This window comes from Eurosta solidaginis, chromosome 2, assembly GCF_040869045.1.
Source record: "Eurosta solidaginis isolate ZX-2024a chromosome 2, ASM4086904v1, whole genome shotgun sequence".
In the NCBI taxonomy this organism is placed as follows: Eukaryota; Metazoa; Arthropoda; class Insecta; order Diptera; family Tephritidae; genus Eurosta; species Eurosta solidaginis.
The window spans coordinates 4532544-4553788 of NC_090320.1; the positions used below are offsets into that span (position 1 = coordinate 4532544).

Genomic DNA, 21245 nt, shown 5'->3' on the forward strand with positions numbered 1-21245 from the left:
AAAAGCAGCTAAGATTATTAGGAAGCGGGTTAGGAGGCTTAGGATAAAATACCCAATTGATTCAAGTGATTGTGTAGCGCAACCCTTTCAAGCATTTATAGCTTTACCAACCTAATTGTCAAATCTGTTGGCGAAATCTGTTTCCTTAGCAGCCGAGAAGAAGAAGGTTCAATGTGGTCATATTAAATCGTTCCCGTGATAGTCGGGCTAGTACCTTAATGATGCTTGTTAACGGAACGCAACGGATCAATATCCGCCAAACGACCATCAAAATCGATAACACTACCGATAACCTTCGGGGAGGCTTTTTTTATGCAAAAAACCATTTGTTAAAGAAAATTATTTAAACTACAGTCACAAATGTGTTCCAAAAAATTTAGAAACCTCGAAGTTTTTAAAAATATTCGTGAGTTTTAAAAATCTTTATTTAGAAGTTCAGAAGACTTATTGTGTGTAATTTTGTAGTCTACTAAGCTTTAGCATATGCTTGAATTTAATCAAAATTCGCATAAATGTTTGAAAAATTTGTGCGAAGTGCGTTTCATATATATAGAAAATAAAACTTTACACACTTCGTCAAACATTTTCTTAAAATTTCAAATAAAAAGTTTTTCGAAATCGTTGTCGAAGTTTTGCTGTTATTTTTTTACTCACAGGTATACATATGAATGTATATATTTGATTAAAAAGAAGCAAAAACTAACTAACTAAAAGAAAAAATTAAACGTTGGCTCTAGCGCTGTAGTTATGTGAATGTATAAAGAAGTTCAGATGAAGCGGCTTTGGGAGTGTTCGAGAGAAAAGTTCTTCGAATGAGATATGGACCTCTACGCGTTGGCGATGGCGAGTACCGAAGAAGATTTAATGATGAGCTGTACGAGCTATACGCAGACATCAACATAGTTCAGCGAATTAAAACGCAGCGGCTGCGCTGGCTAGGCCATGTTATGCGAATGAAAGATGATGCTTCGGCCAAGAAAGTGTTTCTATCAGAACCCGCTTATGGAAGCAGAGGTAGAGGGCGGCCCCCACTTCGTTGGAAGGACCAGGTGGAAAACGATTTAAACTCCCTTGGTGTGACCAATTGGCGCCGGTTGGCGGAGCGAAGTAGCGACTGGCACGCCTTGTTGGACGGTCATATCCGTTTAAGACGGTTAAGCGCCAATTAAGTAAGTAAGTAATAAAGAAGTTCAGGCACAGAAAGTACTCTTAGCGACACCCAAAACTGGAAAAAGTTGGTTAACAAGGCTTATCCTCCCATGATGCCAGTAAATCTAATAAATAGAACAAAACTGATCTAGGTCTAGTTACTTCGTATCTCGTTATCTATCGGCCAAAAAAGGGATGTTTAAAACACTTCCATATTTCGATAACCGATTATCCACACAAAGTGCATTTATCGATAACTGATGCTTCGAAGTATATTTTAACTACTAAACCATATAGACTATTATTTCTGTTATACTAGCTGCAGAGACTTTAGTGCAAGGCGGCCATAAACGCCTACACACCAGTTAGTATTGATGATGAGATGTCATCCCAGCACTTGCTAACCTGTTGCATGTGCCCTGTAGGGCCGGGAGATCCGAATAACAGTTACTAGGAAAGTCTATTAGTGATAGCATGATGGATGAGGCGAAGCACTGTTACATCAACAAGTTTCACTGTCCGTGGGCCCAGTTTGTTCTGTAAAATACATAACAGACCATCTACTAAGTTCGACAATCCCAAACGTGCGTCTAGCATACCATTTTGATCAAGACTTGACATTTCGGCAGCGATGTAAAATAATCCTAAAACAGCTGCCCCTCTTGAAAAAGCTGCGTCGATCAGTTAGCCAGAAGTTTTGTTTCGCCGCAGTTCAAACGTCGCTCCGATTATGTCTACCCAGGTGTTGCTTTTCAGAATTCGATATCGTGCAAGAACGTAACTATATAGAAATATCGTTTTTGCTCTCCATAACACAAAATGTCAACGAATCGTAACGACCGTTAGTTTTTAATTAGATGTTAAGGAACAAACGCTGGTTATCGCCCAAAAGACTTTCTAAACACTTGGAAATATGATAATTAAAATACCGAACCGAGGAGTGTCGACTATCGAATAACGAAAAGCCAACGCAGCTTACTAGAAACCCTGAATCGCGCTACAGCTATGACTAGCACTCTACTCAGCATTTCAATAACATGTGTACTGCTCTCCATAATATTTTCTGATTACTTTCACGCTCAGTAAATGAACTAAGGCGTAGACATATGCGTCATTTCATATTAGACCGACGTTATTTAGAAGCAGACGCAATTAGAAATATTCGTAGATTCATTCATACATTTAGACATACAACGATTGCAGTTTACCGAACAGAAGGAAAGTGCCATTTTTTCATACGTCAGCATGCAGCTCATCCAAATACTGATTGAAGAATAAAGATGTTGCAGGGACGAAAAATAGTGCGAAGCAAGTTTCACAAAACCTCTAGTAGGTCACATTCACCACTTACCACAGCAGAATTTGTTAAACTACCACTGTCTGTATTTATTATTTAACAATTATTTGTACACTTTTAATTCAACTATGTATTCAGAATTTACATTTTTACACTCTAAAACTACAATCAGTGTATTTTGTGTGCTTAAATTATGTTAAAATTGTGTTAAAGTTTGTGGTGTGGTGGAAGTGACCTACTAGAATTTTGTGAAGCTCCGCTGCTTTCCACTGAAGTTCGCGCATGCAACATTTTTATTCTTCAATCAGTCTTTGACTCATCTAATCTACTATTGCGTTGGCGTTACAGCCGGCATTTCACAAAAAACCGCCATGAGTAAGCAATGACGCGAAATGAAGCGTAGTCACGTATTTAAATGCCTAAACAAACTATTTGTAAATAAAGTAAATAAAAATTAATATACGTATTACAACATTCATATTATATATCTACATATGTAAATAGGCAAGAAATCTGATGACTGTGCGATAATGAGTTAACGGGTTAAAGATACTAAAAGCAATTAATCGCTATATATTTTTGGGTTCCCCCAAAGAAAACAAAAATTCGGAAACACAGTTTTTCAGAAAACATTAGTCAGAGCCCATTTTCAGAAGTCAAAATTCAGAAAGTGCGCAAAATGTAATGTTTATTGTTGTTGTCTGATTACTTTCTGAATTTTGACTTCTGAAATTTTTTTCAGCCTGGAACACAGCAACGTCGAAAGAAAGCGTAATATCCAATCGAATTATGGAATATATACAATATCGCCAAATTGGGTGAAATCCGTACAAATAATTCTATCGAAAGGTGCAACAACGTCATTCGAAGTGCGTTTGGGACACACGCTAACACATTTAATTTCATAAATAATATAAAAACGAACATGCAATAACAGAAACAAAGCTGCAGAAATTTTGAGCTGGAAGATAAAGATAAAATATAGACTTCGTTTTTTTAATATTGTGAATTCATTTGAAAAAGATAAGCGTGAAAATATTTAATTAATTACATGCTTGCTATTGCACACAATTTAAAATTTTAGATCTTACTACATTTTCTTTATACATAATTCCTTCCAAATATATGAACGTTTCTGAATTTTGACTTCTGAAATTTGCCTTCTGAAATTTGACTTCTGAATCTTCACTTCTCAGATTTGACTTCTGAGTTTTGACCTCTGAATTTTGTCCTTCTGAAAAAAGGGTTCTGACTAATGTTTTCTGAAAAAGTGTGTTTCTGAATTTATGGGGCGCACCATATTTTTGGATTGATTGACTGTACAAGACAGGCCAAAAGAACGCTTTCAAATAGTTCAAGACTTCAAAATCTACAGAAACATAGACCAAATGAAGAAAAGTTATGTTTAAAACATATGCCACTGAAAAATAACATGAAACCTCGCTACAGCAAACATCACTGTAACGAAAAACTCCAAATAAAAAAGTAAATCATTTTGTGCAAACGCGCTCCACAGAAATAAAAAAAAAATAATTTTGCAAATTTAAAAATTTATCAAAATGCTCTGCACAAAAAAGTTTGATACCGAACGCTTTTTTATAACGACTTTCGAACTTTAAAGATTACACATTCGTTTGTGCCTATCAAACTGCGAGTTTCAATTTGTAATTCTGAACAGATAAAAATAATTGACCTGAAGTCGTAAGAGCCCCTCAATATCATTTTTTGTTTTGCAAAACTTTGCATTTTTGTGTTTTCGGTCTATCGCGCTTTACTGCCATACCGATTCTAATTTAATCAACTTTGCTGTTAAGTAAACACTATTCTTTGTTACTTTATTAATTTTAATTTTTTTGCATATTTAACCAACTTGTTATAAACCGTCAACATTCTTCAACAGCTTCAAATTAAATATTTTTTTGAATTTCATGCAATCTTTTTTAGTCTTCTTTTATATTTGAACATTGTTGTTTTATAAACACTTCGATCTTCTATCCAATTCTTCTCCCATTTTTCCGGAGTTCTTATTTTTAAACATTTATTCAACATTTTTTTCTTCATTTCCAGTATTTTAGATGTTCTCCACTTTTATTTTCCATTTTTTTTTGTTAGTTTTAAAGTCATGTTTGTATTTTTTCAATTATTTTATAATACATTTTTTTTGTTATATTTTTTTTTTATTATAACATCATATTCATTTCCAATTTTTTTATTATTTTTTTTTTATAATTTTAAGATTTTTTATTGTTTCCATATTTTCCAATTCAATTTTTTTATCATTTGAATGTTTGTCCTAATTTTTGCGATTAACATAATTATTTAAAAGAAGAAACGTTCTTCGAAACATTTATGGGCCTCTACGCGTCGTCGACGGCGAGTCCCGAAGAAGATTTAATGATGAGCTGTACGAGATTTATGTAGATCCCCATATACCCGCGCGAATTTAAAACAGCGGCTACGCTGGCTAGGTCATGTGAAAGAAAAAAAAAATATTCTTACCGGAACCCGACTATGAAAGCAGAGGAAGAGGGCGAATTCATTACGCGTGTTATCCCGTCAGCTGATTTATTCTTCTTGATAATTTCCAAACAGCGCCTTAGCACAGCAAGATGTCAGTTAATCAAAATCAATGCTAGTTTTCTTTTAATTTGACATTCCTCTGCACAGCGGATTGGATTGAACTCGTTTTGCCATCACTTGTATAAATTTGCCTTGGCTGCCCCTATTTATCTGAAAACTTTCGTTTCTTACAAATTCAGGAGGAATTATTTTTTTTTTACTTTTTGCGGAAAAATTTTTCTATTATTAATTTTATTTTTTTTTGTTTGTTCTTTTTCTTGTGATTTTTGTTTGCTTTATTACGTTATTATTTTTGTTGTAAATAAGAAAATAGCCTTCTTCCTTTTAATATCTAACGTTTTTTCATATCTTTGGGTTGGATTCTATTTTAATTTTGGTATTTTCATATGTAAAATTTTTTATATATATTATCCAGCTTTTTTTAAATATAGCATTCAATTTGTAATATTTGTTTCAATATCTTTCCAATTGAAACGATCTTGCACATTTTCTAATTTTAATTTAATTTTATATGTATTACTATTTTAAAAGTTATCTCGTTTTCGAAGTTTTAAATTTTTTATTGCTTGTTTTGTCTATCGCTGTCCCCCGTTGATTATCCTAGCTCATCAAAGCTGGCTGTGATATGCGTTGAGAATCCATATCACAACCACTTGATGAGGCTTAGATAAGCAACATTTTATAACCACTTTTCTTTTGTTTATTTCGAATTTTTTTTTATATATTTTTATCATAAATGAAATCTGATTTTTAAGCTTCAAGCACCGATTGTAAATACAAGTTGAAGATGGATGAAGTTGACATTTATGCAATTTGTTGAATGTTTGTAATATCCTGCAGCGTGTGATGAGTAAAGTAAAGTGTTCCAATGAATATTCATATAGTATATAGATATGTTTATTTTAATGTGTTCTTATGTGCTTGTAGTTCGGTATGCATGTTATTTGAATTGGAATTTTTCTTTTTTTTCTTTTTGTGACATATTTTCATAATTGTTCGTTTAGTATTTTGTGCAGCTTTTTTAGACGTCCAGCTAAGCTCATCAAAGCTGGCTGTGATATGCAATTGCAAATAAAGCATTTCACAGCCACTTTGTGAGATTTAGACAAACGTACTTGTTGTTGTAGTTGTGCAAAGCAAAAAAATCCTGAGTGTTTTTACATGTGCTTGAGAATGAATATGGGAATATATATGTATTGCTTAACATGATTATGAAAACGAAGTTTTTGACATTTATAATTTTTTACATATATTTTTATTTAATTTTGTATGTTTCGCCAAATTTGTAATAACGGAACCTTTTTTTATTTTTAACGTGCTAATTACTTATAATTTCAGAACGCTTTTTATTTTTCAAAAACGTTTTTTATTTCAATTATTTTTTAATAACTCCGTAAATGTAAATGCTTTAGAACCGCGACGCTCCTCAAAGCTGGCTGTGATATGAATTTCAAAGATCAATTCTTGTAAGAAAATGTCAACATTTCGCAGCCACTTTGAAGAATGACACAATTCTATATGAATGGACTAAAGTGATAAGTTCTTACGTCTTTTAAACACAAAATAAATGCGCACATGAAAGATGATTGTGGTATAATAAATTATTAATGAATTCTACGACGTACATAAATGAGCTAATGAGCTGCTACATTTTACTATAAACAATACTTTAAATTTAATTAATATGTGAAATTTAAACAAAAAATTATTGATTTTCACTACCGCTAAGACAAACAAAAAACAGACACGCGCTCATCTCACTGAAAATCACATAAATTTTGTTTCATATCAAGGTTACAAATTAAACGTTTGTATTAAAACAAAAATATACAAAAAAACCCAAGTGCACAAACAAAAAGTTGTGATTTAAAAAACAAACAAAATAAAAAATACAAGTTAAACACCTAAGCAAAACTTTGCATAGTTGATAAGCGCATCAAAGAAGTCTTTTTTTTTTTGCTCAACACAAAGCAACCACAAAAATATATTACCCTGCCTGTCACTCAAGTCATCCTACAGCGCAGACTGACTGTGACATAAATGTAAATGGAAAAATGTTGAAAGCATAGACAAAGCACATACATACATATGGGGTATTCCAACCCATTTCGACCAATTTTGAACCCGACCCCTTTAGGATTGGCTGAAAGTTTTTCTTCTTTTTCTAGCTTACGAAAGACGTTTTTCAGAAGTTTTTCAAATTTTTTCATCCAACTCAAAAAAAGTTATGAATTTTAAAAAAACACCGTTTTTGTTTTCAAAATGCTATAACTTTTTCAAAAATTGACCGTTTGGGATCTTTTTTTAAAAAATTTGTTTTTTAAATGTACTTTTCGGAAAAAATTCAAAAAAATTTTGAAAGTTTTTTTTTTTGTAATTTTCAGTTTTTCGAGATTTTTCGAATTTCGCCCGTTTTTTTTCTCATAAAAAACTTCAATCAATTCTGCAATCATCCCCACTAATCCCGGAGTGGGCCGAGAATTTTTTTATTTAATTAAAATTTTTTTTTGTATTTTTTCCGAAAAGTACATTTAAAATCATATTAAAAAAGAAAATGATCCCAAACGGTCAATTTTTGAAAAAGTTATAGTATTTTGAAAAAAACACCGTTTTCCAACTCAAAATAAGTTTTAAATATTTTAAAAATTCATAACTTTTTTTGAGTTGGATGAAAAAATTTGAAAAACTTCTGAAAAACGTCTTTCGTAAGCTAGAAAAAGAAGAAACACTTTCCGCCAATTCTAAAGGGGTCGGGTTCAAAATTAGTCGAAATGGGATGGAATACCCCATATGTAAATGTAGTTCTTATGAGACATGTACACAGAGCTTTAACAGAGGTGGGGCAGCCTCAGGCTGACAGATGAAGTTTGAAAATGCAAGAAGCAGCCACAAAAAAAAAGAGAACAGTTTTAGCTCCTATCTTAAAATGTCTATTATTACAAAGATGTACATATGTTTTACATGTGTTTAAAGTTTTATACAGAGTGCACCGACTCTATAAGTACCAATTTGGACCAAAACAAAGAAAAGTTCAAAAGATTTATTTCTTCTCGAGACTAATAGATCGAGTTACTGTCTTTTGGAGATGAACCCATTTAAGCATCCAAATCCTAATGTTTTACCCATCTTTAGCTGATACCCTTGGTTAGGTTAGGTTAGGTAAAGAGGACTTGTGTGGGAATTCCCCACACTTCACTGGGAGACATACTTTTCCATTGTGAATGCCCTCAGTGAGTGCCGGATGGCGACAAATTCGCCCAACCAGATAACTTCCTAGTGATCCTCAACGCACGCTTTATCTGATGCACTTAAGTAAGAGCTAAAGATCTGCCAAAACTGTCCAAAAACCGTGCGCTAGAGATCTGAGTCAGTTGTTTGCAGTCCGGGACATAGGCAGAGAAAGTGAAGAACGGATTCCTCTTTCCCCCAATCTTGACAGCTTCTGCAGAGGGAGCTTGTTGGTGAGCGCCAAGTCGGAGCATTGTCGAAGAGATGTAGAATCTTGGGCCAGAAATTCCACTTGGGTATTCAAAGATAATAGCCGTTTTGACTTCATATAGAAGCCGTTAACTGAAATGAATCAGTGAAGTTAATAAATATGAACGTTGCACAGATTAAACAAAGTCTGTGCCGAAGTAGTTTAACCTGCTTGCTTCAAGGAGTGGGAGGTTTGAAGCATAGCATTCAGCTAAGGTGGACACAGTCATAATCCTACTAATTGCTTGCGCTTTACGGCAGATTGTTAGCCAGTTTAAGGCGGTTCATAAAATACATTTACTACAAATTATTTAATTGATCAAAACAATTTAACACATTTTCTTATTTGAATGAACGACATATTTCATCAGCACTGAATACGTTGGTACTTAACATTATCAAGGGCCATCGAGCAACCCCTACGAATATATTTATGGCATGAAAAATATTTATTCACCGAAAGCGTAATGTTATTAAAAAATATTTTATTTAACATATAAAAAGTGGCAAAAAAAAACAATCAATATCTCTTTACAGACTTATTTTTCGGAAGTCATTAAGCTGGCGCTTAGCAGAGTGGCGCGAAACGACAACAAAATTTATTTATTTCCACTTGATTTGCAATAAAATGAATTATTAAATGCAAAAATGATAATTAAAAAAAGTTGCATCAAAGACCAGGGGTGATAACGGAAAGCGGGCAAGCGAAAGCAATCAAGCATCACTTGACCGACCTCGCCTTTTATTCACACATACATATGACAGGTGACAAGTGCGTGAGTAGGTGGTGGCGGACTCTTAGAAATAACTAAATAAGTGCTACACACTAACGGCATTAGGACACCCCCAACCGGTTGTGTACAAATTAGCTTAATTCACTAACCAACATATTTTTCGAGACATATTTTTTATGCATATTTGATATGATACACCGCCAGTAAAAAATTGTTTCTGTAAAATTTTAAAATTGTTGGCTAGGGCGTTTGTGAATTAAGCTTAAATGATCTTTATGGATTTTATTCGATCCAAATAAATTTTTTATGATATTAAGCATTAATTATTTCGGATTTTTATCGATTTTTATTATATTTCAATCGTAATACGGTTATTAAATTTGACACAAATACATACATCGAAACACTAAATCTAGAAGTCGAATGTAATAGATTTTTTGTAGCCTTGAAAGGGTATCCGTCAGATATCGTCTATAGATTTTATTGGTTTAAGGCTTCTATATGATCATCATATAGCAAAATTTCATTTAACTTGTTAATAATATCAAAAACTATCTTCGGAATTAGTGTACAGCCAGATCAGTACCGAGACTGATACAAGCGGTGCGGTGCACCAGGGCCCCAGCTCCGAGGGGTTCCCAAACCCCCGAGTCGCAAAATATTAACCGAAAAATGTATACACTAAATTATGGGAACAATTTTATTATACTCAGCGTGCTTTGCACACAGAGTATATTAACTTTGATTGGATAACGGTTGGTTGTACAGGTATAAAGGAATCGATATAGATATAGACTTCCATATATCAAAATCATCAGTGTCGAAAAAAAATTTAATTGAGCCATGTCCGTCCGTCCGTCTGTCCGTTAACACGATAACTTGAGTAAATATTGAGATATATTCACCAAATTTGGTACACGAGCTTATCTGGACCCAGAATAGGTTGGTATTAAAAATGAACGAAATCGGATGATAACCACGTCCCACCTAAATACATGACAATACACCTACAATGTTGAACTTTGACATGTGGACTGATATTGAGACTCCTGATAAAAATTTAAAAAAAATTTTTAAATGGGGCGTGGCATCGCCCACTTTTGATAAAATCAATTTTATAATAATCATAAATCGTTAAACCTATCGTAACAAAATTCGGCAGAGAAGTTGCCTTTACTATAAGGAATGCTTTGAAGAAAAATTAACGACCATGCCCACTTTTATATAAAAGATTTTTAAAAGGGTCGTGGACGAATAAAATAAGCTATATCTTTACAAAAAACAGCGTTGTATCAATGGCATTTCATTTCCCAAGTGGATTTATAAAAATAGGAAAAGCTTCAAATTTTAAAAAATGGGCGTCGCACCGCCCTTTTATTTTTCTATGTTTCGAGAGCCATAACTCGAAGAAAAATAAACGGATTGTAATAAAATTGGGCGGAATCGGTTAAAGACCACGGCAACTTAGATATAAAACAAGTTTGAAAGGGTTGTACACTATAATAATAAGCTATTATTTCACTTATCAAATTTTATTGTAAGAGGAAATGGCGAGACATTTTTTTTAAACGGGCGGTGCCAAGTGTTATGTAGAAAAGCAATTTATCTGAAATGAAATGTGCAATTGAAGCTCACGCTGAGCATATAATGTTCGGTCACACCCGAACTTACGACACCTTTACTTGTTTTTTATTTATTTTATTCAAATTCTAATCCAAAAGCAGATATCGGGATGGACGTCTAGGATAGAAATTGAGTAAAATACCGTATTCTACACATACTAAACGCCAATTTATACCATCCACTAAAAATTGATCAAAAATTATTTGCGAAGTTCGATGGGTAATGGACGATTAAGTGGTCATATCTATTGAAAATGAAAGAGCTGGGAAATTTGATTTTTCAAAAACAATCGATGATTTTGCGAGTATGAAAAGTAGAAAAAAACTTTTCTAGAATGAGAGACACAAGACTCTCACAATATGTGCAAGAAAATTTGAAGTTATAATGTTTCTAAGATTTTACATTGAGTATTAGTCATTAATTTACTAGTCAAATGTAGTGATGTAAGAATATTTATTTTTTTGTAACGTTAATCACTTGTGATTAGCGACAGAAGATGGACGACAATTTGGCTGTAAAAAAGTATGTAAAGAAACTATGTATGCAACATAATATAAAAATATCCTACAAGCAAAACCTTTTGTGTCGTATAACCTTTTTTTTTTTTTAGAAAAATGGCCTCCTGTGAATTTTGCACAAGGGCCCCGACGACCTCCGGTACGGCCCTGTGTACAGCCTATGCGTAATAGCTTCCTCGGACAAGAGCATACAACAATATGAAAACAGATATCAATATTGACATGTTAAAAAGTTTGTCACATTATCATTAAATAAGAAGCGTGATTCCGGTACAAATTTTAATTCAGACAACACAGCATTTTGTTTGTTAAAAAAATTTTGATACATATCCGTCGGCTTAGAGCGTACACATATGTACTAAGTCACATAAAAGCTTTTTAACAAGGCAGGAGAAAGCTCTTTTAAGTTTTCATTGAAATCATAGACTTGTTAAAAGATATTTAGGTCTTATCTGTTTGATGTAGTATCAATCTCCTGATCTAACAAACTGCATCAAAATGTCGCTTTCGACAGAAATGGTACTTAGCAGGTTTAAACTATAAGGCAATGGTACGTTAAATGCTATTGAGTGAAATAGAAATCTTAAAACTAGTATACATCTACTTTGTATGTAGACAATAGCATATTATTTATTTTCCTGACATTGCTAATGAATCAAAATTTAGTCACAAGAGTTTGGCGTTTATATGGGCGTAGATACTTTGGAGCTACAACTAGAGATATTAAACTAATGATTACTCTATTGATGGCTCAGTTTGCTTAGACAACTAACTAACCACTGATATTTGGGTTTGAGATCCATATAAAGAAATATTACAGTAATTTAAAACTAATTTGTTTGACTGCAGGAAATCAAATAACAGGAGTAAAAATTAACTCAATAAAGCACCATTATCATTACTTTCATCATTAATTATATTAAACTTTCGTTGACATATGAACAAATTTTTTACGATGAAAGTAATCTGATGATCTGACCACATTGGCACGTGAACTATTAGCATACTGTTTTGCTTTGTGTTGTTTTTATGACAGCGTATTGCCTTTGGCGGCCACTTTTTTGTTTACGCAGAAACATTGAATTTTAAATGTAGCAACGCTAAAATTTAGCAGAAGTCAGAACAATAGCTCGAAACGAAGAGTATAAAGCAAATAATGGCAATAGCTTCTTTATTGATTTGGTGATTTTATATTTTTTTCTTCTGTACAGTGTTATGTGAAACGCGTGATCATTATAGAAATTTTATATGAATATGCATAATTTTTGTTTTAAATGCCAAATTTTATTATTAGCGTTTGTCAGTTGACAATGGCGCATAAAATGCCGTACTGGGAATATTTAAATATTTTATATTGCGATGTGATACTGGTTCCACCCAATACACCTGTGATCTGCCGAGAAGCAACTATTATTCATGTTCATTGAACCTAGTGTTTTTTAAGCATAATAAGATCACTAAAAATTTTGATTAATCGTAACTTTAACTACTCCATTAATTTTAATCCTGGATTAATCAAGAATAAAGTTGACTCGAGTTATCAATTTTTTGTTGAAGAAAACGCAATTAAATTGAGGCATTGTCTTTTTGATTATTCAAACATGAATTAATCAATTTTCACATTATTGCACCTTCTTTGCTTGTGCTATTCACGGGCGAATTCACTTCACCAATTTTTTTAAATTATTTTTTTTTCAACTTTTCAATTTGAAGTATTTAAATTATTTGTATATTTTTTGCTATGTTTTGATTAATCAGAATTTTTATGAGTCAAGTAATTAATGAAACGAAAAATTTTTTATTCAACTTTATTAATCGAAGGAAGGCGCAATCCTAATCTTTATGATTACCAATTTAATTAAATATTTTTTAAAGAATCAACACTTTTACTTTCATTTTTAGTTACATAATCGTCTATTTGTAACTTTAATTTTTAAAATTAAATAAAACTAAAAAATTTACCAATATCATTTTTAGGATTACATATATAAAAAAATTAGCTTTTATTGTAGGTACTAAGTGACGCAAATTAAAATTTTTTTGTGAAGCAGATAGATGGGCTTTCACACATTTTTACTGAGTTCGTCGCTCTTGCACAATGAATCATAAATAGACGTTTTCAAAAGCTTAAGAATATCATTGAATATTCGCCAACAATTCAGTATCAAACCAATAACTATTTGATTGGTAATTAATTATGTTTTAAATCAACAAATTTAAAATTTTCGAAAATATTTTTCCTTAAGACAGAAAATTTTTTAATGCGAAATGCGTTTTATTTTTTTTTTTTTGGAACGCTGTTTAGTCACAAGAATAGTGTGGTATATGGGAAATAAAAAAAGTTTTTATAAATCATCGGGGTCAATGAGGTTGAGTTTTTTCTTTTTATTAAAATTGTTTTTTGTGAGGTTTTTTAAATTTAAATAAGATTTTTTAGCCGCTTTTGCACTAACCGACGATCACGTTTGGCTTTTAGTTCTTTTAAATTATTTTGCAAAATTAACTTTTTCCAGAAGTTATAAAAAAAAAAAAAACAAAAATCACTACCAAAACTCCAATGTATTACAAGCCAAACTTAAAAGCAAGTACTGGCTAAACATCAAAACTAAACAAGTACTGGTACGAGCCCCTCAATTCCATGGCGTTCAATGCTCATGCGCGCATAGCGACAATTTTCATCAATAGCTAAACAAACACAACGCAAAAATTCACATAAATTGACACATTATATACAAACATTCATAGTATATGCGTATGTATAAGCAGTTGTAAATTCCAAAAGTATGATGAAAAGGTGCGCCAACTTTACATAGTACAAATACTTAATAAACGAACGAAAATCGGAAAACGGCGATCAATTGCGCGTTCGCGTTAATACACTACAAGACCCGCAATCGGCCCACAACAAATGCGCGCGCCACACGATAATACGATGTGTATGCTATGACAAGTTACATATTAATGAATGAATGAATAAATGGTGGCGACGACAACAGCAACAAAAACTACGGTAACGACGACAATATCAACGACGACGTCAACGTTGGCCATTGCATGAATGATTCTAGGCATACACCGCCAACACCGCCACTATCACCAATAATCCAAAAATCAGCGTAAAAGAAAGGGGAGCAAACGCTCATTCGCTCCACAAACCAAAAGAGCAAAAAACATGATTCAATGAGCCGAAACAAATTGAAATAAAGCAGGGAATTTTGTACTCGAAATCGTTGAGGTATTTTACTCGCCGCCATAAATGTACGTATGTAGGCAATGAACGGAAGTAGAGAATGGCCAAAAAATAAAAAAAAAAGAATATATCTCATACCAGCACCAACAAACTAACCTCGTAACCAATGAGGTGTAGCACATTCAACATAACATATACCGGTTCAATACATTACCGAAAATGTTATAAATATATAAATGTTGGCAAAGGGAAAGAGAAAAAAGAATAAATAAAATAATCTGTAAATTTATTATTTCCGTTTGTTTTTATTATACAACCATCTTCGACTTTTCGAAGATCGTGTATGCAAAACTTTTTTAAAACTCGCCATTTCTTAGGGCATTTTAAACACCAATGGCGGAAAAGTGCACGGTAGGTAATCATTAGTATCGATTCGCACTCGTTTCGAGTCTCGCTTCAAAAATGTTGGAGCAACGGACTTTTTACTGAAATTATCAGTGACAACAAGGTATACGTAACTCTATACGACAAAATCACTGAACCAAACAAAGTTTTTCCTAGAGATTATTGATCCATAAGAAAAAAGGTAATTAATTGGATCCCTCTCAATATCTTTTTGTATATTTACTGTGTTTAAAAATGCTACTTTGGAGTAGGCTATTGAGAAATAAATACCTCTTTTGATAAAAAAGACCCTACAAGTCAATTGCCGTACCCGTGCTGCTATATAGCTCAGATGCATGGACTATGACAACATCAGATGAGGCATTATAAGGGGTCAAAAGGCAGATCTGGTCAGGAAGTGAATTATTTTAAGCATGAAGGGTGAGTCTTACTCAAGATGCCATGCAATATTGACCATCCATTGAAATGGAATCGTTTCGAATATTTTACATTTTCGACCGATTGAACAAATTAGATTAGCAGATAGATAAATCGCCATGACTAGACAGTATACTGAAAAAACAAATTAATTCCTAAGTCACTGATCAAGCGAGACAAATATCTAACTATATGTAGATGCGTACATTTAACAAGTACACTTGCAGAACGCACAGGTTCGAAGCACACAAATACAAATCTTAACAGTCAGACAGACCAGCAATGTCCGTCGTCATGCTTCTTTGGGGGGCACGCACGTAACGCAGAAAACAAACACAAGAAATACAAAAACAACAAACTACAACTAATACTATCACTATCAAATATATACAGAAAATTATACATATATAAAGGTGTATGTTAGCACATACCGGTGTCAGCACACGATGAACGCCAACACTTTTACATTAAAAAGAAGAAACAAAACCCCAAACGAAAATCCGTAGAAATTGTAGCCCTTGCTTATGTGTGAGTGTTATGCATACATATATTTGTTGGGCGGATAAACGGACGGATAAACGTGTTCTTTATTTTTGTTTTGTGGTAGTGGTGATGGCGATGGTGATGGTGTTAGTGTTGGTGGACAACTGGCGTTGCCTTTGATTGTTGGCTTTAGTATACTTTTCGCTTCTACTTTTCTTGCGGAGCTAAATGAAGCCAAAGAAGCGTGTGCTGCCTTAATAATGAGCGTAAACCTGAGCTGCCACTGTCAAGACGCAATGCTTGCCTTAAACTTTGTGCAACACTGTACTAAATGTTACAATATGCACTTAGGCGTATGCGCATATATTTCTGTTGTTTTTTTAGTTGACTTTGTTAATGCCGGTGCTACTTTTATTCTTTGATTTTTTTTATTGTTGTTGTTTTACTTAAAGTATATTGTTTTTATGCTGCATACTTTCGAATTCCGATTTTTGCTTTGGTAACGTACTTCGTAGCGCCAATAAGTCAACTCTGGAGATACGTTCCCAAGTGAAGAAGCGTATGTTGAGGTCAATATATTCTTTCTTTTTTTCTTTACTTGCCTTTCCTCTTTCAGCGACTTTACGGCCTTCGATGAATATCGCGTAACAGCGTCTGAATCGATCGTAAGGAATGTTTTCTTATTTATTGCTATTGGTTCTGCAAAGAAAAGAAAATGTGGAAAATCTTTAGAGAAATTGTGACTGTCGGATACCAAGAAATAAGTAGAGAGAAAGCTAGCAAATGTAGGTGCGATTTATGTATGTACGTATATTCCTTAAATAGTTGAATGGTCAAAACGGATGTGTGATATATGTTTGTTATGATATTTGGGGAAAAGTACCAGGAGGTTCCATTCACATAAAAAAATGTTGAAGCGGTTTTTTTAACGGGGTAGATGCGAGGCAGTTCTAGCACAAGCGCTTCAAATATATTTCTGCTATTAAAAGTTTCCCAAAAAATTGCCCTTCGAAGTAGGCATAAAATTATAAGGTACGGACTTCATCTCCTCGGAGGTATGTCGCGTTAAGAGAGGTAGCCCAAACCTAGATCGGGTGACCCATTTTGACACCACCAGATAAGCTAGAGGCCTTCATCCCTCAAATATGTAGGAAATAAATTTATGAGTCTCATGTAGACAGAACATTTTTGATTTCAGTAAAAGGGGGCTTCACACATTCTAAACGTGTCCTGGCCTGACCAGAGCATCTGAAAACAAGTGTTCACCCCCTTTTATCTTCTCTTTGTTCCTACAGCTCTTAAAAAATAATTTTCTGTCATTCCCACGCGTTCGGCGTGTACACAAATCATATCTAAGAAGCGAAGATTAGCGAGGAAACTAGTTCGGTTCTTATTTATGCGGACCATATTTGCCTGGATCCCTCTCATGTGGGTTTCAGTGTACATCTTGCATTGGCTTTTTTTGCGAAATTTGTACGCAGCTAAAGGAGCAATACCAGCCGGTTGGTTTAACTCGCCAGTTCAGTAGCCGCCACCGCTAGCTCGTCGGCAGCACAGTTCCCCGGTGGGCCATTGAGCTTCTGAAGTTCAGATCTGCGGCCTGAAAGATTGCATTTTGTAACGCCTGGTGAATGGAACCATTTCAGTGTTCGCAAGATTGACTTTGAGGCCACTTTCATGTGAAAAATTTTCCGCAAGGTTTAATGCATGCTGCGGTTTAAATACTCTTTCGGTTGCAGCTAAGAACTTTGCCATGTTGTTGTTGCTGGAGCAGTGCTTCGCCCCATCCAATAGGCGCGACCGATCACAAATTGTCGTCAATATCCTCTAACGGGAGTCCAAGAAAACTTGCAGTTTCAACAGGGGTGGCCCATAGTGAGAGGCGTTGGTTGGTTCCACATTGATATTGAAGAGATTGTTGGTGTCATGTGGGGACACATTAAAAGCAGGACATACATTTTGTATATCGGGGTTGATTCTGAATAGGTAAGAGTTCAACCTGTTACAGTACCAAGATCGAAGTTGAGTTAGAGTGACGCGCGTTTTCCTAGGGAGAGTGTGTTTCTCTTCTGCGAGATCTGGGTATTTTTCTTTAAGAACTGGATTCGCCGGCAATTCTGGGCATAGAGGCCCGACGCCTGTTCGTGGATATCACTTAGGACCTGCTTGTGCTCTTTTGCTTCATACGGAAAACTTTGTCATCTGTTCATGCGATGACATAGGCACCAGTCATTTCTAGTTTCACTAGCAAGAAGTTCATCGTTAGATTCCACAACACAGGAAACAGCACACCAACTTGCGAGATACCGCTGAACGCTAAAAATGATATACAGAGAAGTCTTTTAGAACTGATATTTATAATAATGCACAGCTCTGGTAGATCTCTTAGTATAGGGGTCGAATGTAAGGCATAGAGACATAACAAAATGATAGCATTGGGGCCCGGCACTTCTTATGAGTTTTCTTTAAAATCCATTTTTATTTTCCCTTCTTACAGCTTACTAGAAAACAGCGCCTGCATAGTTCAAACACAAATAAGATACATGTTAAAAAAAAAAAACAAGTACAGGTGTCTAAGTTCGGGTGTTACCGAACATTATATACTCAGCGTGAGCTTCAAGTGCACATTTCATTTCAGATAAATTACTTTTCTACATAACACGTGGCACCGCCCGTTTAAAAAACATGTCTCCCCATTTCCTCTTACAATAAAACTTGATAAGTGAAATATCATTGATTCAAAACTATTTTTTGCTAAGTTATAGCTTATTATTATAGTCTACGACCCTTTTAAACTTGTTTTATATCTAAGTTGCCGTGGCTTTAACCGATCTCGCCCATTTTTACTAGAAATATTTTCTACTATAGAAAATTGCTTAGTCATAAAAAGGGCGGTGCCACACCCACTTTCAAAAGTTTTAGTTTTCCAATTTAATGTTATAATTAATTTTAAAAAGTAAAATGCTCTTTTTCGCTAACATATAGCTTATTATTTTCGTCAACGACCCTTTTAAAAATCTTTTATATAAAAATGGGCGTGGTCTTTAACCCATTTCGCTATTTTTCTTCAAAACATTCCTTATAGTAAAGGCAACCTCTCTGCCGAATTTTGTTACGATAGGTTTAACGATTTTTGATTTATGATTAATAATATTTGTAAAATTGATTTTAACACAAGTGGGCGGTGCCACGCCCATTTAAAAAATGTTTTTCAAATTTTTATCAAGAGTGTCAATATCAGTCCACACGTCAAATTTCAACATTCTAGGTGTATTATTTACTAAATAATCAGGTTTTTTGTGTTTTCCAAAACTTTATATATATAAAAAGTGGGTGCATCCGATTTCGCTCATTTTCACTACCAATCTATTCAGGGTCCAGATAAGCCCGTGTGCCAAATTTGGTGAAGATATATCAATATTTACTCGAGTTATCGTGTTAAAGGACGGACGGACATGGCTCAATCAAATTTGTTTTCGACACTGATGATTTTGATGTATGGAAGTCTATATCTAACTCGATTCCTTTATACCTGTACAACCAACCGTTATCCAATCAAAGTTAATATATTCTGTGTGCAAAGCACGCTGAGTATAATTAACTGACAACAACAATTTTATAAAACCTACGCTAATACCTACTTAAGTATGCTACCATAAGTCGCTCAGAAAAGCAAGTTTCAGATGAGGCCAAGCAACTACAACTAAAAACAAAAATGAACTGAAGCAAATAAAAACAAAATATAATCGTTCAACGCAATACTGGCGACAAAAACAAAAGACAACACAAAGCAAAATATGAAAATAGACGCCAATATTTTTCCCTCCAAAAACGTCAACTACGGACTGCTTAGTTGGTTGTTTATAAATTTTTTCGAGCACAACAAGGAGGCTCAGGGCACATTTACTGCATTGGGTCGTTGTACAAACGAAATAATGAAGTTAATCGGCGTCGTTTATAATGACAATAAAGGCAAAGTTGTTTACGTAGCATAAGGCGATAATGATTCGACTTTGTTGAGCCTGTTTATGTAGTACTATTTGTGTGTAATATGTATTTGTTGTTGTTTGTTTCACTTATGCACGGCCGGTATGCAATGCATTTTTATTTTTGCGCCAACCAGTTGAAGGGCTTGAAAATGCGAATATAAGAAATGTAACAAAACAAAAAAAAACTGAATAAAAACAAGTACCTACCTACATATGTAAAGAGTGAGTGCAGCCACAACAATCGGCAACCTATGAAACAGGGCAACAAAGACCACAGATTATGACGAAAAAATGTGGAAAAATTGCACCAGAAATGAAATCAACATCGACCACAACAAATATATTTACATATGATTGTGTGCTTATATGCAAATACATACCAGGCATGCTTAACCAACGAACCGATATCATTTCGTTATGATAATTAACGTTAATAAACGAAACAAAGTCATTTCGTTTCGTTTATTAACGTTAAGAACGTCAAATTAACGAAATGATTTCGTTTCGTTTTCTGACATATCAAAACGGAATCAAATCGTTTATGTTGATTATTAATTTCAAACTATGCTGGCAAAGCTGATTGATGGCGGAGTCATTAAAGGTGAAAGCATTAGCCAAGCTGATTGCAACTTTTCTCATGAATTTTGACAGTACGAACATTTCTCAGAGTGTTTTTGACATTACCACCAACGAATTACACAAACAAATTATATGGAGTTTGTGTGTGTATGTGCGCTCGTTGTTACCACCTTACGGCTTCACCATGGCTATAGCATTGCCAGCGCAATTCAAACATAGAGTATCACGTTTTTGTTAACGTTTTTAACGTTAACGAAAGCTTTTCGTTTCGGTTAAAAACGAGATACAATTTATCTTGATAATTTCTTTATCGATAATATTTCGAAGTGTTTCAACGGAAACGGTGGAAATTTTTTGATAAACGATTAGCTTAACGTTAAGGTGCATCCCTGATACATACATAGATTGCAAGTGCTGCTCAGAACAGCAGGGGGCCTACTCTGTATTGCGATGCGAAAGAAAAAATACGCGAAATCGCAAAATCGGTACTCTGTATCTTGACATTCGCATGCATATTTTGACTTTCGCATTCACATTTTGCCCATTCGCAATTTTTATCCCTTTTCGCATTGCCAGCACTCTGTATAGCGAAAGCGAATGTCAAACAGCATTCATTTTCGCATGTTTCTTGCTACAAGTAATAGGCATTCGCATTGTTCAAATATGTAAGTATTAATTGATGATTTCATAAATTGATATATTTATATTCATTGTACATTCTTTTAAAAATATATAGGACAACTCAAAAAACAAAACAAACACAAAAGCAACAATTTGAAATCCTAGTGGACTTCATGGCAATAC

General features: G+C 34.1%; 1 protein-coding gene across 11 annotated transcripts in view; it reads right to left on the reverse strand.

Moving 5' to 3' along the window:
• Positions 1 to 21245, reverse strand: part of spi (spitz) — an 84744-nt gene that overhangs the window by 3616 nt on the left and 59883 nt on the right. For 3 of the 11 annotated variants that reach the window (XM_067764132.1, XM_067764135.1, XM_067764133.1), the window contains one exon: positions 15822 to 16572. The exons of 1 other annotated variant lie outside the window; for it this stretch is intronic. The gene's annotated coding sequence lies outside the window, so the exon portion shown is untranslated. Of the gene's footprint in view, positions 1 to 1554; positions 6375 to 15821; positions 16600 to 21245 lie in introns of those variants that run through there. 7 more of the 11 variants (XM_067764138.1, XM_067764141.1, XM_067764140.1 and 4 more) reach the window with 5 other exon arrangements.